This window comes from Ovis canadensis, chromosome 6, assembly GCF_042477335.2.
Source record: "Ovis canadensis isolate MfBH-ARS-UI-01 breed Bighorn chromosome 6, ARS-UI_OviCan_v2, whole genome shotgun sequence".
Lineage (NCBI taxonomy): Eukaryota > Metazoa > Chordata > Mammalia > Artiodactyla > Bovidae > Ovis > Ovis canadensis.
The window spans coordinates 133,832,387-133,843,947 of record NC_091250.1 but is presented as its reverse complement, the minus strand read 5'-3'; the positions used below and the strand labels follow the sequence as shown (position 1 = coordinate 133,843,947).

General features: G+C 58.9%; 1 long non-coding RNA gene across 1 annotated transcript; it reads right to left on the bottom strand.

Moving 5' to 3' along the window:
- Positions 1-8,280: 8,280 nt before the first annotated feature.
- Positions 8,281-11,358, bottom strand: LOC138442806 (uncharacterized). The gene is made up of 2 exons (XR_011257918.1): positions 10,331-11,358; positions 8,281-9,453 (listed from the first exon to the last, which is right to left on the bottom strand). It is a non-coding gene; the product is annotated as an uncharacterized lncRNA (long non-coding RNA).
- Between the last annotated feature and the right edge of the window lie 203 nt (positions 11,359-11,561).

Sequence of the window (11,561 nt, the reverse complement as noted above, 5' to 3'; positions counted from 1 at the left end):
GCGCCCGTGGGGCGGGGCCTTGGGCGGGGCCGGCCCGGGGAAGGGGCCTGGCGGGGTGGGGCCTGAGGCGTGGGCGGGGCCTGAAAGGGGCCGGCCTTGGGAAGGGGCCGGACAGGGTGGGGCCTGCGGGTGGGCGGGGCGTAGGTGGGGCCGACCTGGGAAGCCAGGGAGCTGGTCCACGTCCTGGGTCCAGCCGGCGGGTGGATGGGTCTGGTGGTCCGACGGAGCAAGCACAAGACCTCCACACACCGATGCAAAGTGTCTGCACCTGCGGCGCTCAGGTGCGCGCCTGTGCAGACGGACGCCTCCCACCCGGCCCTGGGACCCTGCCCGTTGTTCCGTGCGACCCGGCAAGCGTGCGGCACAGCCCCAGGTACTCGGAGCAGGGCCTAGAGGGGGCCCCGTGTGGAGTCAGAGGGGCCGGGAAGGTGTTGGTGTCTCGGGGTGGGGGGTGTTCCCAGGGTGAGGTCCTGGGCCCCAGTCTGGGGGCGCATGGCGGAAGATACGGCCGTGGGTCTGGACGGGCCGGCCTGCCGCGTGCTCCCACCGCCTGTGCGTGGGCGGCTGTCTGCAGGGTCTTGGGAGACGCGGACGCCGGCCCCCGTCCTTATCACCACAGGTCTCCCAGCCAGCGCTGGCCGGGGCCTTCAACCCACTGGGACTCTGCTGCCCCGCCCGTTCGCGTGTTCTTGCAGGAGGCGCCCCCTCCTCATCTTCCCCTTGCGGAGCCCAAGGGTTTTGCCTCTTTCCGTCCGGGCGACCCAACAGGTGACCCTATCCCAGGCCTCCTGGAGACCAGCCCCCCCACCGCACTCCCAGTTAGGGCAGTGAATCCCAGCCCTCACCCTGCCCCCAGCGTTGTCTCTGGGATGTGTTTTGGTGGTGTCCACAGAGGCCGCCTGCGCTCCAGAGTTCCTGCCCCTGTGGGCCTGACTGGGGATTGTCATCCAAGTTGCCAAGATGGGCGTCCTGGGCCAAGGGGCTTCCCCGGGACCGGCCTGGCTGCCCTCCCTCAAGCCAGACCCCTGCCTGGCAGGGTGAGCAAGGGTTGTAGGGCCCCCAGAGGAGGAGGAAAACGGGCACGGAGGCAGCCAGGGGAGGAATGTCCCAGGAGAGGGTGCAGTAGGGAGGAAATGCCTGGAACACTGCTGGGCCAGCTGGGAGGGGCTACAGGGGCAGGAGAGGGGGGAGGGGTGGGGCTGGAGAGGCGGGGGTGGGGCAGGAGAGGCGGGGGTGGGGCAGGAGAGGCGGGGGTGGGGCAGGAGAGGCGGGGGTGGGGCAGGAGAGGCGGGGGTGGGGCAGGAGAGGCGGGGGTGGGGCAGGAGAGGCGGGGGTGGGGCAGGAGAGGCGGGGGTGGGGCAGGAGAGGCGGGGGTGGGGCAGGAGAGGCGGGGGTGGGGCAGGAGAGGGGACTGGCCCAAAGAGGAGCAAAGCCCTGGGTTGCTGGGGCACGCCTATCCTGCTAGGGCACTGGGCGCTAGGCTGGCACCCCTGCCCCCCTGGGGCTGAGTTCTGGGGCAGACAGACAACAATTGGAAAATAGGCTGGGAAATGCCACTTAGTGGTGCCTGGCCATGGATGGAAGGAGCCAGGACTGAGCTACCTGGACAGACATCCAAAGAGGGCAAACAGGGCAAAGCCCTGGGTGGTGACGTTGCAAAGGCAAGGACATCCCTCCCCAGGGCTCTGCAGACGGCCCCTGCGTGCTGAAGCATGTAGTTCACGCAGGACTCCCCCCTCCCCAAACCCTGAAGCCTTGCCTGCCCCTCCTCCTGTCCTCAGCACCCTCAGCCTATGAGAAGCAGGGTTCTGCTGAAGCCCGCGCCCCATAATCCAAACCAGCTGACTCCCGAGGACAGAATTTCAGGAGGCAGCGTTTCCATTTGTGAGAAAGTGGAGAGAGCAGGGAAAACATCTTGAAAAATTCACATCCAACCATTTTCGAAGATTTTAACTGCTTTCTGATCCAGCATATTAAATAAAATGGCAAGCACACTTCTGTCACACCGTCCCACAACCTTCTTAGAATACCTTCCAAAATAATTAGCAGCTTCTAGTTGAAGTTCCCCCAGGAGAAGGGAATGGCAGCCCACTCCAGTATTCTCGCCTGGAGAATCCCATGAGCAGAGCAGCCTGGAGGGCTACAGTCCACGGGGCCGCAAAGAGTCAGACACAGCTGAACAACAAACGCTTCCCTACTTAGAACTTAAATCTAAACCTTTTCTTGGTACGTTTAAAATTCTGGACAGGCAGCTTCAGCAACAGACACTTACGTGTCTTGGTTCTGGAGGCTAGAACTCGGAGATCAGGGAACTGGCGTGGTGGGTTCACGTGAGTGGGTGTCTGGCCTGCAGACACCATCTTCTGGCTGACTTGGGATGCAGAGGGGACACTAATCCTGTCGTGGTTCAGTCAGTCGCTCAGTCGTGTCCGACTCTTCACGACCCCATGGACTGCAGCACGCCAGGCCTCCTTGTCCATCACCAGCTCCTAGAGCTTGCTCAAACTCATGTCCATCGAGTCGGTGATACGATCCGACCATCTCATCCTCTGTTGTCCCCTTCCTCTCCTGCCTTCAATCTTTCCCAGCACCAGGGTCTTTTCAAATGAGTCAGTTCTTCTCATCAGGTGGCCAAAGCATTGGAGTTTCAGCTTTAGCATCAGTCCTTCTGAAGAACCTAAGCCACCCCATTTTGTTAAAAAAGACTCCATTTTAGAGTTCTGAGGAAAGAGTCTTTGGAAATCCCCTGACCTCACCCCACCACCTGCAAGCCAATCAGATCCCAGATCAGGATCTCCTGACTTTACGTTCAGGACTTATGACCTGCCGGGAAATTCAAATTAAGCCCGGGAAATGGGAATCAATCAGAACCTGTGGCCAGCCCGGGAAATGGAAACCAATCAGAACGCAACACCTGACCCTTCCACAGAAGGTAACCAACTAGACGTCTCCCAACCCGGAAACTCCCGTTTTTCGAATTTTTCGCGCGAGAATACCCTATATAAGCAATGTAACCCAGAGTTCGGGGCTCCTCTCCTTAGCCGCTGCGTCGGTAACGGTGGGAGCCCCAGCTTGAGCTTGGTAATAAAAACTCTCTTGCTTTTGCATCGGATACCGGCTCCCTGGTGGTCATTGGGAGATTTTGCAACTTGGGCACAACATTTCCAATGAATATGCAAGACTGATCTCCTTTAGGGTGGGCTGGCTGGATCTCCTTGCTGTCTGAGGGACTCTGAAGAGTCTTCTCCAACACCACAGTTCAGAAGCATCCATTCTTCAGCACTCAGCTTTCTTTATAGTCCAACTCTCACATCCATACATGACTACTGGAAAAACTATAGCTTTGGCTAGATGGACCTTTGTCAACAAAGAAATGTCTCTGCTTTTCAATATGCTGTATAGGTTGGTCATAGGTTTTCTTCCAAGGAGTAAGTGTCTTTTAATTTCATGGCTGCAGTCACCATCTACAGTGATTTTGGAGCCCCCCCCCCCGAAAATAAAGTCTGCCACTGTTTCCATTGTTTCCCGATCTATTTGCCAAGAAGTGATGGGACCAGATGCCATGATCTTAGCTTTCTGAATGTTGAGTTCTAAGCCAACTTTTTCACTCTCCTCTTTCACTTTCATCAAGAGGCTCTTCACTTTCTGCCATAAGGGTGGTGTCATCTGCATATCTGAGATTATTGATATTTCTCCTAACTATCTTGATTCCAGTTTGTGCTTCATCCAGGCTGGAATTTCCCATGATGTACTCTGCACTTAAGTTAAATAAGCTGGGTGACAATATACAACCTTGACGTACTCCTTTCCCGATTTGGAAACAGTCTGTTGTTCCATGTCCAGTTCTAACTGTTGCTTCTTGACCTACATACAGATTTCTTAGGAGACAAGTCTGGTATTCCCTTCTCTTAAAGAATTTTCCACAGTTTGTTGGGATCCACAAAGTCAAAGGCTTTGGCATAGTCAATAAAGCAGATCCTTGCATTTTCGATGATCCAAGGGATATTGGCAATTTGATCTCTGGTTCCTCTGCCTTTTCTAAATGCAGCTTGAACATCTGGAAGTTCGCGGTTCATGTACTGTTGAAACCTGGCTTGGAGAATTTGGAGCATTACTTTACTAGCGTGTGAGATGACTGCAATTGTGCGGTAGTTTGAGCATTCTTTGGCATTGCCTTTCTTTGGGACTGGAATGAAAACTGACCTTTTCCAGTCCTGTGGCCACTGCTGAGTTTTCCAAATGTGCTGGCATATTGAGTGCAGCACTTTCACAGCATCATCTTTCAGGATTTGAAATAGCTCAACTGGAATTCCATCCCCTCTGCTAGCTTTGTTCTTAGTGATGCTTCCTAAGGCCCACTTGACTTCACATTCCAGGATGTCTGGCTCTAGGTGAGTGATCACACCATTGTGGTTATCTGGGTCATGAAGATCCTTTTTATACAGTTCTTCTGTGTATTCTTGCCACCTCTGCTTAACATCTTCTGCTTCTGTTAGGTCCATACCATTTCTGTCCTTTATTGAGCCCATCTTTGCATGAAATGTTCCCTTGGTGTCTCTAACTTTCCTGAAGAGATCTCTAGTCTTTCCCATTCTATTGTTTCCCTCTATTTCTGTGCACTGATCACTGAGGAAGGCTTTCTTAACTCTCTTTGCTATTCTTTGGAACTCTGCATTCAGATGGGTATATCTTTCCTTTTCTCCTTTGCCTTTCGTGTCTTGTCTTTTCTCAGCTATTTGTAAGGCCTCCTCGGACAACCTGTCGTGGGGCCCCACCCTAATGACCTCCAACCCTGACTATCCCGAGGGGCCCAGCCCCAAATACCATTCCATGGAGGCCAGAGCTTAACCAGTGGGAAACTCGGCTTGTGGCGCTTTGTGTGGGAACCTAGGCGATCCGTCTCTGCCTGCGCTGGGTCTCCATCGCTCTGTACAGGCCTCCTCGAGTCGCAGCGTCCAGGCTCCTCATCGCGGTGGCTTCTCTCGCCACGGAGCGCCGGCTCCAGGTGCGCGGGCCGCAGCAGTCCCCGCACACCGGCTGAGTCGCCCCAGAGCCTGTGGTTCCTGGACCGGGGACGGAAGCCATGTCCCCTGCATTGGCAGGCAGGTTCCCATCCACTGCTCTGCCAGGAGGCCCGGTGCCAACGCCTTGCCTCGAGCCCCCCTGCAGGTCCGTCTGTTGCTGCTCACGCCTGGGCGCGTGGGGGGGCCTGCTCTGGCGGCTCTGTGCTCCCACTCAGTCCCAAGCCGCAAGCTTGAGTGCTGGCCCCAGACTTTGGCTGTTATGGAAGATGCTTCCGGAAACACTCTCACCCGCGTGTTCGGACACACACGTGCCCACGTGTCTGCTGAAGTAGAACATGCTCTGCTTGCTTCTAGAAGATAATCCCAAACAGCTTCCCAAAAATTCACACAGAAATAAAGGTTCGCCCCTACCAGCACTGCAGGAGCCCTGCCAAGCCCGGAGGGCGTCAGCCTTCCTGGCGAGGGTGCAGGGTGTCCATGAGGCCCTGGCTTTCGCCCTGTGGCATGGCACGGGAGGCCTGCACCTCGCAGGACCTCTGTGCCATCTGCAGCACTTCCTACGAGGCATGGGTAGATGTCTCGGTCACTTTCTATGAAGCGTCCTTTTCTTACTGATTTGCAGGACTTCTTTGTATATTCTGGAGGTGGCTCGTCTGCTGGTTACAGTCAGTTCTCCATACTCTCACGGTCATGCTCCATGTGGTCTCCAGGAACTCCGACTCACCTTTCCTGGGTCTTAGCGCTTTCCCCGACGCGCGCGCACTGTCGCTGGCTCCGCCGCACTGACCCCGCGGGCAACGCCACCGCGCGGCCTGGACGGAGCCCGCCCGGCACAGGGGCTCCCCCGTGGGGCCCGTCCGGCCTCCTGCGCGCAGGTCACTGGGTGCGACAAGCTCTCGGCCGGGGCCACGAAAGCCGCAAAGTCACCCCCAGAAGCACGAGAGCGGAGACGCGCCCCGTGTGGGCGAGAAGACGGCTCTTCCGGGAGCGGGGAGGCACTGCCTCGGCGGCTCCGGGCACCTCCATCCGTGGTGCCCTCGCGGGCCCCCCAGTGCCGACGGCGCGGACAAGCGGGGCCTGGCGAGCAGGTGGGCTCGCAGAGACAGGACCCGGGACTATTGGGAGGGGCCCCGTCTGCACCCCCCCCACCTGGCTGGTGGTGAGCGGCCTTCTGTGTTTCCCTCTCGGCCAACCATCAGCCTCTGCCTTCCGGGGAGGGCCTCCGCGTCCTGCTTGAGCACTGCCCACACCGAGGCTGCGAAGTGCCCGAGACCGGGAAGAGGGCAGTGAGGTGCCAGGCGCGTGCACACCGCCACGTGACCGACAGGTGACCGGCAGGTGACCGGGTCAGCGTGGGGCTGGGCCTGCCAAGGCTGGGGTAGCCTGAAGTCGATGGGACCCTAACTCAAAACAAGCAACATCATTTTGATAACATTAGAAACATACTTATTCAGAATCAGAGGGAAAAAAATCACAAGAAATCAAACATGGAAAAATCAAGAAATGGCAGAAAACAACGCCAAATCTAGAGAAAGACAACTTTCACTCATAACTGCCGGCTGCCCCACTACCTTAGTGGTCCGACCAGGGACTGAGCCCAGGCCCTGGGCAGAGAGCGCGCTGGATCCTAACCACTGGGCCACCAGGGAATTCCCTCAGCTGCATCTTCTTATTGCCTCTCTTTATAACAGTCTCATAGTCCAGGGAGAGAGAGAGAGAGAACTGAGTCCCTCTGGCGCAGCTGCTCCGGAACGGCGATGGCGGCCCCGGGGGTGTCTGCATGCTGGTTCTGGCTGTGCTGGGGGGGCGTCTGCATGCTGGTTCTGGCTGTGCTGGGGGGGCGTCTGCATGCTGGTTCTGGCTGGGCTGGGGGGGGCGTCTGCATGCTGGTTCTGGCTGGGCTGGGGTTTGCGCCGTGCCCTGGCTTTGCTGGCTTTGAGGAGCAGGGGACACTCTCCGGCCGCAGCTCGTGGCTTCTCACGGCGGGGGATCAGTTGTTGTGGAGTAGGGCTCTAGCAGCTCTGGAGCTCTGGGTCAGGAGTCGCCCACAGGCTTCCGCCGCTCCGAGACACACGTGTCTTCCAGACAAGGGCCCGAACCCGGATCCCTGCGTTGGCAGGTGGATCCTTATCCTGGAGTCCTCTGGCCGCTGTCTCACAAGTCTCCACTTGGCGAGTCATTACTGGTTGTATCACATGAACGGTTAAGACTGCTGAAACACCTGGGGAGAACTTTGTCAACTTCTCTCGTCCGTCAGCTGGGAAGCCTCAGGGCTGTGTCCTTTCCTTGGGCTGGGACTAAACTAAATGCCCCCGCCGATCTGACGGAGCTCCTTCCGTCATGTCCCTGTCGCTGCCAGTCAGGGACCTCGGCATCTTGTGGAGGTCAGTGTTTCCTGTTAAGTCAGCTGATGTTTAATCCTCTCCCAAAGCTGGTGTGATTCACGCCTTCCTGTTGGGCAGCTGCGATGGGAGTTCCTGGAAGCTGTTTTCTACTCCAGGATGTCTGGCCGTGACTTCCCAAGCACGTGGCTTCCCCACTGACCCCCAACTGATGTCCCTACAACCAACTTCCCCTGGGCTAGACCCCCAGAGTGCCCCCCAGGACCACTCCAGCCAGAGGGAAGTGCGACGGGGCACCCGAGAGAGTGTGGGAACCCCCGCGGTCACGTTGTCTTCATTTAGCAAGTTTTTTAAATTTTTCTTTTAAATTGAAGGAGTAATTGCTTTACAGAATTTTGTTGTTTTCTGTCGAACCTCAGCATAAATCAGCCATAGGTATACATAGACCCCCTCCCTCTTGAACCCCCCTCCCATCTCCCTCTCCCCACCCCTCTGGGTTGATACAGAGCCCCTGTTTGAGTTTCCTGAGCCATATAGCAAATTCCTGTTGGCTATCAACTGTACACATGGCATCCAGCGAGCTTTGCAAAGCCTCGTGGGCATGTGGCCGAGGCCCTGTGTGAACCCAGGCTGCCGCGTGGACCTTCCCTGGGTGCCTCTGTCCCTCCTTGCCCAGTGCCATGCAGCCCCGCCGCTCTGGTGTCACGGTCCAGTCTCAGCCAGCAGGAGCCCCGGTATGTGTTCAGGCTGTGGGCAGGTCCACGTTCCCGCCCAGTGACTGAGCCCTGTTCTTGGCATTCTGGAGCCTGAGGCCCCCTCCTCCATCATCAGAGCCTCAGCACGACACCTCTGTTCAAAAATTTGTGCCCAGGATTTGTTTTAATCACATGTGGTAAAGTGAGGGAGACACTGCCTCAGGACGAAGAATTTATTATTCACATTGCTTGAGAGCAGGGGTGGCACGTCCAGAGTCGAGGTTTGGGTCAGGAGGCAGAAGCGAAGAAAGCATGGCCCAGAGCCTTCACGGGCGCTCGGCAGGAAGGAGTGGGGAGCAGCACAGGGCCGCGGAGGAAGCCCGGGACTGGGAAGCTCGAGTGCTTCCGGCAGGCCCAAGCGCCGGGGCAGCCCCTGGTCATCCAGCGCCAGCCTGGGGGTGACTGGGGGGCATAATGAGGCACCGCAGGAGTGCAGGTGAAGGGCCGACTGGGGTGAGGGCTCTGGACCTGTCTGAGAAGGGGATGCAGTCCTGGGTAGGGGCAGCCTCTCCAGGATCAAGGCCCCAGAGGCCGGAGCGCCAAGAACACAGGGAAAGTGAGACTGAAAGTCACTCGGTCGTGGCCGACCCTGCAACCCCTGGGGGTTCTCCGGGCCAGAATCCTGGAGTGCGCAGCCGTTCCCTTCTCCAGGAAGGGACACAGGAAATGAGCAAAAATCGTCAATACAGTCAGAGATGGACGGGGGCAGGTAAAAGCAAACCGTCCTTAGCTGCTTAGAGACAGAGGCCAGGGCTCATTGAAGAGAGAAAAGAGACTTTTGTTTCAGAGAAAGCAGAAGGGGAAAGACTGCTGGTGCTGCTGGCAGGGCCCTGGCCCTCTTTCCAGCCAGAGACAGGGACGAGAACCCCAACAGGAGAATGGACGAATAAATAAACGAAGAAGGAGAAAAGACTGAAAGGAAAAAAGCCGACTTAAGGGCATCGAGGGGAGAACGAAGCCTGATTCAGCCTGCTCTTTTCCCAGGAAAATTTTGGGTGGGCGAAAACCACACCAGGCCGCAGTGGTCCCGCTGCTGGGCCCCCACACCCGAAATTCTACAGCGTCAGCACCGAGGCCTCAGCAGCCAGCAACCAGAACAGTTTCCTCTCCTGCTGCTGGCTCCACCCCCAGGGACAGCCCCGCTGCTCCAGGCTGCCCAGGGCAGGCCTGGCCCTGAGCCCACGACCAGAGCAGCGCCCTCCTCCAAGCACAGGTGAGGCTTCACCATGGCAACGCCCTCCTCCAAGGAGAGACACGGACACACAGATCCAACGTCTTCCGATCTCTGTTGGGTCTGGGGGCGACGCATTTCCCCCCAGACCTCCTGGCCACCTGGAGGACGACCGGAGTCTCAGTGTGGGCGTCCCTGGACTTGCGAAGGGTGCTTCCAGCCACACCCCGCCTCCCGCCCTGTGACCGGGCTCCCTGCAGCCCCGCTGCCCTTGGCCCTCAGCCCTGGTGACGGAAAGAACCCGAGCTCAGCCTACCAGCAGCGGGCCCCCCGAGTGGCCCATTCCCATGTGATCACACTGTCCAAGCTTTGCCTAAAATTCCCGCTTAGGAGTGAAGGACTTTGGGAATCTCTGGTCTCACATGAATACACTGAAATCCCGCATGTCCCCAGGCGCACGAAGGCCACGCATGGGGTCAGGGGGAGCTGGTTCTTTCGGGCTGACACACACAAGGGTCAGTCTCACAGCCTGGCTCTGAGGGCGCCCAGAGGGCTGAACTGAGACGCAGACGGGCCTCCTCGGGCAGCCTTCTCCAGACTCCAGTCCAGCAAGTGGGCCTCCAGGAGGGTCCCTGTCTCGTTCCAGGCCTGAATCTCCCTTCATTCAAGCACCGTGGCCAACTCACCCCCATGCCAGCTTCTAAAGCTTTCCACTGCCCTTTTCTCTGTTAAAGGGGACGCATGCTGCCGCTGGGCACTCGAGACGCCCTGCACGTGGGATCCTTTAATAATGCTCCTCTGCTCTCGGCCTCCCCGTGTGGGCCTGCCTCTTTTCTCTGGGGTCTGTGTCCTCTTGTCTAACCACACCTGATTAAAAGAAGTCCCGAGGACAGAGTTTAGGGCAGTCTTCAGGAGGCTTTCTCTTCTGAAGTTCCCACGGGGCCTCTGTCGTGTCAAATCTCCCCCGTTTCCCCCCGACAAGGACATTAGGGCCCAGTCAGATAATCCAGGATCATCTCCTCACTGTAAGGCCCTTACTTAACTCAGTCGCAGCTGCGAAGTCACTTCAGGGCCGCAGCTCCACTCGGGCCGGGGCGGCCAGCTGCCCGTGCACCGCTGTGCCCCGCGCAACTCCTGGCAACTGACGGAGGGGCTTCGGTCTCGGGATCTGCCTCGAGCCTCGCGCGCGCGCGCGGGGGGGGGGGGTCTCCACGGGGATCTGCCTCGAGCCTCGCGCGCGCGCGTGGGGGGGTCTCCATCGGGTTTGCGGACAGCAGGCCTTCCTGCTGTGCGCCCTCCCTTCCCGTGAGGGTCCCCGCCCCCCGCAAGGACGCCAGTTGCCATCAGGGAGGGTCGGTGGTGGTGAACGTCCTCGGAGCTGGAGCCTCAGAAGCGTCTCTTCTGGCCTCGTCTCAAAGCACAGTCTGTGCTGGGTTTAGACGACCTGGCTGACAGCAACCGACTTCGCTTTCCCTTCCCTTCCGCGCTCTGTAGCTTCTGCCGGAAGCCCGGTGCTCCCCCTGCTGCCCGGCTCTGGGAGGCGAGGGGTCCTTCCCCCCAGCTGCGTTGGAGGCCCCCCTCTGGCTCTGCCGTGGGCCCTTCACCGGGACGCTCCTGGGTTCTGCTGCCTTCGTCCTTCTCCGGCCGCGCAGCTCGGCTCCATGCCGTGGCCGGACGGCGTCAGTCACTCTTGGAGCGCGATCAGCTCCTCTCCGGCTTCACCGCAGGGGACTGCGGACGAGGGTGGACTCCGGGTGGGCTCTGCTGTCAAGGGAGGCCAGTGTGGGGGCTGGAGGCCCCTCCCTGCGCCGCGAGATGTCTGGCGGAGGACGTGCATTGGCACAGAAGCTCGCAGTGTGCGTGTGCAATTCAGAGCTGAAACACTTACGCCGCTGACCCCACCTCCCCCAACCCATGGGCCAGGCTGCCCATCCCGCCACAGAGGGGCCCGCTGCGCTTCTCAAAAGCAGCGCCGGCCCCGGGCCACCCTGGTTGCTTAACAACAGCTCCTCTCTCAGAAAACCGCAGGTCCCCACGTGGCTCCGGCCAAATTCCCAAGGGCCACCAGCCCACCTTCCAAATGGGTCCACATCTGGTCACCTCCCCGCACCGTCCAGTCGTCGCGGTTTCAGCCACGGCGCAGCCACCCGGCCGGAGCGCTAGGCTACTTCCCGGACGACCTTCTGAAGCCCTGACACCACCCCCAAGCGCTTTCCAAGCCGCGTGGGAGGGGACGGAGGGGCCGGTGCCCGCCGCCGCGGGGGAAGGA